Genomic DNA, 6,000 nt, shown 5'->3' with positions numbered 1-6,000 from the left:
GTGTGTCAGTGGCAAATAATGATGTATTTGTTTACACAGTCCGTATACTCTACTGTTCACATGACATACCAATATGTGACTGTGACTGTGGTGATATTGGTTGTCGGTATGCACTTTCACACTGCTGTCTGTCAGTGCTGTTACATCCCTGTAGTGCCTGATATATTTGCAAATACATGTGTAATTACCCATAGCAGATTCCCTAATTCAATTACTTGAGATATTTCATTAAATATATGTTAGAGCACACAGGAGGTTGTTACTACAGCAACTGTGTTAGCCTATCTATGCCAGTACTTCAGATACCTCCCCATTTTCATGGCTTCCACCCACCACATTGTCAACCTTGGTCCAGATTAATTGCAGTAAGGGGTTCTGAGCATACCTGTCAACTGGCTGGATAGTTTCAGGATGTCCAGGTTTATTTCTCATATTTCTGGTCCATTTTAGAGATTATTCTCATTTCTCTGGTAAATCACTGTGATGATATGATTTTTGTCAGAAAATGAGGACATACATTTCATTTACCTACCTCACATCCATCAGAATATCTATGCTGAAACAAACTGTGTCACTCTTTCAAGAAAAGTACTGGGAGACAATGACCTCTTCCTTCATGGATGCTAATGCATTAGTACTGAGATGTGCCGCATAGAAGGACTTTCTGAGCACAGTGGCAATGTGATGGTCAATAGAGACATTGCTGTCAACCTGTGTTCTAGATCTCTTAAAAAGCCATCTTTGTTCAGGGGACTACCATAGATGTGGTAATTCATGGGAACAGGGTTTCCCCAAAGGGGATGACAACGCATTTTCTGACACTGAGCTTAAGGCCATGGCTCTGACACCAGTCACTGGTCTCAGTGAGGCCTTTTAGTAGGATGCCAACATCACTTGGTTAGTTAATAATAGCTCCCAACTTGCAATTGTCTGCAAACATTGTCAGCCAGAGTCCCTTCATGTTGGCATGGACTTCAGAGAAGTTCACACCAAATATGAGTGGACCCAGGAGAGAAACCTGTGAAACTCCAGTTATGACTGCTCAGCAGTCTGACTTGGAGTCAGCTATTTCCACACTGTGAGTCCTATCTGTGACCTATTTTGCAACCCACCTAGTGATATAAGGGTTTATGCCTAGCATAGTGAGTTTTTACATGAAGCCTGAGTGGGGAATATTATCAAAGGCTTTGGCCAGATCAAGGCAGACTGTATGTGCCACCTCGCCTTCATCCACAGCTCAGGTGACTGACTCCAAGAAGTTGACCAGGTTGACTGAGCAGGTTATGACCTAACCTTCCAAAAGTAAACTGTGTAGGATCCTGAGTTTACGAATTCCCATATCCCTGTTTATTAGGTGAATGATGATGGATTCCATAGCTTTGTATAACAGACTTGTCAAGCAGTTGGGGCAGCAGTTTATATATATATATATATATATATATATATATATATATATATATATATATGTACATATACATGTGTGTGTGTATATATATATATATATATATATATATATATATATATGGGTCTACTACTAATGACCGAAACGACGATTCCCCGACAGAAAACTCACCGCCAGATGACCGACAGGTAAGTGTACCGACAGGGTGATTTGCCGACAGCGGAAAGACCGACAAGGGAATGTGCGATCGCGACGCGGTAAGTGTGCGATAGTGAAGGAGTTAGGAGCGGTCAGGTAAGTGCTCGAGATTGTGGGATGTCGGGTTAGGCTGTGGGAAAGGTGAGTGTGTGTTCGTGTCGGAGGTATGGTTCGGGTAAGGTAAGTGTGTGCTAGTGAGGGACTGTAGTTTAGGGACGGGTTAAGTGAGTTAGGGTTAGGGTGCAGGTAGGTGATGTGCGTTAGTGTCGGAGCTTGGGCTAGGTGGGTTAAGTGAGTTAGGGTTAGGGTGCAGGTAGGTGATGTGCGTTAGTGTCGGAGCTTGGGCTAGGGGTGGGTTAAGTGAGTTAGGGTTAGGGTGCAGGTAGGTGAAGTGTGCGATAGTGTCGGACCTTAGGGTTAGGGTTTGGGTCAGGGCTAGTGTGTATGCTATGTAGTGTCGTGTGTTGTTTACGTTCCGTGTGTCGGTGTAATGGTGTTCGGTGTTTTGCGTTGTCGGGTTTGTGTGTTGTCGGTTATTTGGCGGTGAGTTTTGTGTCGGGAATCGTCGTCGGTGTTTAGTAGTAGACCCATATATATATATATATATATATACATATATATATATATATATATATATATATATATATATATATATATCATGAGCGGACAGGGGATCCTCTATTGCAACCCCTAACCAGGAAAAGCCGAAAGTAGAAGAAGTAGAAGATATATATATATATATATATATATATATATATATATATATATATATATATATATATATATATACACACACACACACACACACACACACACATATATATATATATATATAGATATATATATATATTGTTTTAGGTACATACAGAGATATTTATATATATATATATATATATATATATATATATATATATATATATATATATATATATATCATATATGTGCATATTTTATATGTATATCTCTACATATATTGCTATTAATGTTTATTTATATATATATATATATATATATATATATATATATATATATATTTATATATATAGATAGATAGATATATAAAACAGTTAAAAACCAAAAACTTGATAAAAACACCAAAATGCCGAAAAAGAAACAGAATGAAGACAGTCAGGAATAAATTCAAATCCAAATTACGCGTTTCGTCCACTTTTAATTACTGTGAACTTCTTCAGAAGGTACAAACACATAGAAACAGTTAGTTTAAATAATTAATAATGAAAATCACATGATCAAATGATCCAATTACAATTTAAACACTTATTTAAATAAATGTTTAAAAACATGAACTAAATAATTTGTTTGTTTAAAATTCAACAAATAATATCACTTAATGTACGACCAAAAATTCATTCATTAAACACAGAAATGCTGAAGGTAGTAAAAATAATAAAAATAGTAATTTGTGTATACTACTACTAAAGCCTCTGTGCTTGCAGGAAACATTTAATATTAATAGCTTCATTTAAGCCGGGAAATTCATCTGCTCTTAGCATAATGTGCCACAAGGCTTCCCTACATTCCAATTTAACTTTGTAGTTTCCACTAAATAAACTGTCATTTACTTTTTCTAATACTGAAAAAGTGAATTTCTTAAAATCAGGACAAATATCTGCGTGCTTGGCTAGGGCATTTTTAAAATCTTTATTTTTAATAGCTGACAAATGTTCATAAATTCTTTTTTGGAAAGTTCTAATGGTTTTCCCTATTTAAAAATGTTCACAAGAATTACACAAGGCGGCATACACTACATTCTTAGTCTTACATGTGTAATGCCCTCTAATGTGAAATTCTTTATTCAGATGTTTAAAGAAAACTGAGTTAGTCCCTGAAATAAACCTGCAATATTTGCAGTTTCCACAAGGAAAAGTACCAACCACTAATTTATTAGTCAGAATTCTACAACTATTGTCATATTCTAATAAAGATTTTAAATTTGATGTTTTTTTTGTATGTAAACAATGGAGACTTACCTATTACAGTACTTAAATCATTATTACTCAAAATCACCTTCCAATTCTCAGAAATGATATTTCTAATGACTTTCATCTCATTTGTTATAGGAATGGGAAATGCCAAATAGAAAATTCTATTTTGGGTATCCTTGAGATTAACAGTAACTGAACTAGAGTTGTTTAACTTCCTAAGTATTGGAATTGCTTTGGTGTCTCTTAATAGAATGACCTCTCCCAAAATTCCTTGAAGCCAAACTTCACTATAACCTCTGTCAATAAAGAAAGTCTTAAACTTATACACCTCATCTTTAAAAATGTCATTGTTAGTGGTAAGTCGAGTTAACCTTATAAATTGCCCCTTTACCACTCCACGCTTCATGAAGTCAGGGTGTAAACTGTCAAAATGTAAATATTGATTGGTAAAGCTAGACTTTCTAAAAATACAACTTTCAAAATGAGCATGTTCATTTTGATAACTTAAATGAATGTCCAAAAAATCCAAAGTCTTACCAAAGTGTCCTATAGTGAATTTCAAAAAATCAGTTGACTGATTTAAACTGTCCACGAAACTACAAAAAATATCAAAGTCACCATTCCATAAAATAAACAAATCATCAATGTATCGTCTATAAAACAATAAATGTTTTGACATAGGGTGTGACACTAAATTATTCAATTCCCACATGGCCATCACCAAATTGGCAAAACTTGATTATTTTGTTGCTGGGAAAAACAAGGGCTGTTTGATACAGCATCATTAAGGCACTTTTAAGCAGTTGTAAGTGGGTTTGCGCTGCTTTGCGTGGTATTAAGCAATGCTAACTTCTGATTAACTATGCTGACAGACAGCCTTAAAAGTGCTTAATCTGTGTAGGCATCACTTAGCGCTGTGCAAACAGGCTTAGTTCCTCTTACTACTGCTTATTCCCGCTTACTGTTCTAATTTCTTTAAAAGAAAAGGAAAAAAGGGTGATAGGAAAGTTGTGCAAAAGGGGACACGAATAGAGAAAAACAATATGAAAGATAGCTAGGGATGTGCAGGATGGGTTTAGGGAAGGTCCATAGCTGTCCATTTCTTCTACAGCAAGAAATGTGCAAATATACTGAATTTGGAGCTAAATTTGGAAAGTCAAACTACTGAGAGAGTGGTGAGGACAACGATAATGTATTGTGAAACCAATTAGACCAAATTGCAGGTGTCCAGTGGACACGTGAGTTAAATGGACAGCTATGTATGGGGCAAAATGTTTTTGGGGAACAGATTGACTTTTTTTTAAGTTTTGAGTGGGATATTGGGGAAGGATATTAGGTATATTTGAGGAGGCAGGTTGGGTAGGAAGACAGACAAGACATGCAAAACAGTATACAAGGGCATGTGACACATGTGGGGGTAAACACCTTGGACAGGGAGGGTGTTTTGGTAATCAGAAGCCCACGTGTCCCCAAATGGATACAGTGGTACTAAGGTCTCCACCCATGGGCAGTCATGACTGCACCTTCACGGCACCAAAGGTGGCTCTGCTGGGTGCTGAGCAGGAGGGGCAGTCTGACCCTCTAAATGCACCATGCAGTCCTCAAGAAAGAGTAGCAGACCTCCCAATTCTCTGCAGAGCTTGCTACGCAACAGCCCACAGACCTGGCTTCGGGTGACAGGATCCTGTCCAGGCCCAGACCCAGGAGAGGCACATGCCCCATCCCCTGAGCCAGTTTCACCTGAAGGTTGTGCAGGACCAGCAGATGAGGCAGTCCAGGGGTGGGTCCCAGACATGCTGGAGCCTAGTGCCACAGCCAGATGAAGAGGGAGAGGCAGATCTGCTGGGATTGGCCTTCCCAGCAGTGCTATGGTGTTGCAGTTTTAGAAAATATGTTGGTTAGTAATGGTAAACACATTTCAGGATTAGTTATAACAGCATGCATGAGTATTCCCATTAACACAACACAACAGATTTGGAACATATGCACAGCAAACAGAACACATGCATATATGGAACCACAGTGGGCATTATACCAGCATGCAAGCTACATTGATAGCAACAGGCCACCAATGACAGTACTTGAACAGGGAACATTAACTGGAATAAATTTCAACATTTGTATAAGAATAGGACACATGTCCCAACAGTAAGTTTGGTGGAAAACATACCCATTCATTTATGTGTTTAGATTACTGGTAAAGATAAGGTAGGGGAGCGACAGATATGTCAATTAACAAATGCAGATTCTTGCAGTGATCACAGCTTTAATGATCATTGCTCTAATCATTACGCAACAGGTATTATTACAACCATCTATGCCATTAGGTTGGGCTGTGGTATGTTTGTAAACAGTGTATAATTACAGCTTTCTTCTATCTACTTTATACCTTCTCTTATCTGGAAGACCCGTGGAGGGAATTTCTGTTAACATTACCTGACTGTTTCTACCCAT

Source organism: Protopterus annectens, chromosome 6.part0, assembly GCF_019279795.1.
Source record: "Protopterus annectens isolate FY-2018-M chromosome 6.part0, PAN1.0, whole genome shotgun sequence".
NCBI lineage: Eukaryota > Metazoa > Chordata > Ceratodontiformes > Protopteridae > Protopterus > Protopterus annectens.
Note: the sequence above shows the minus strand (reverse complement) of the source record.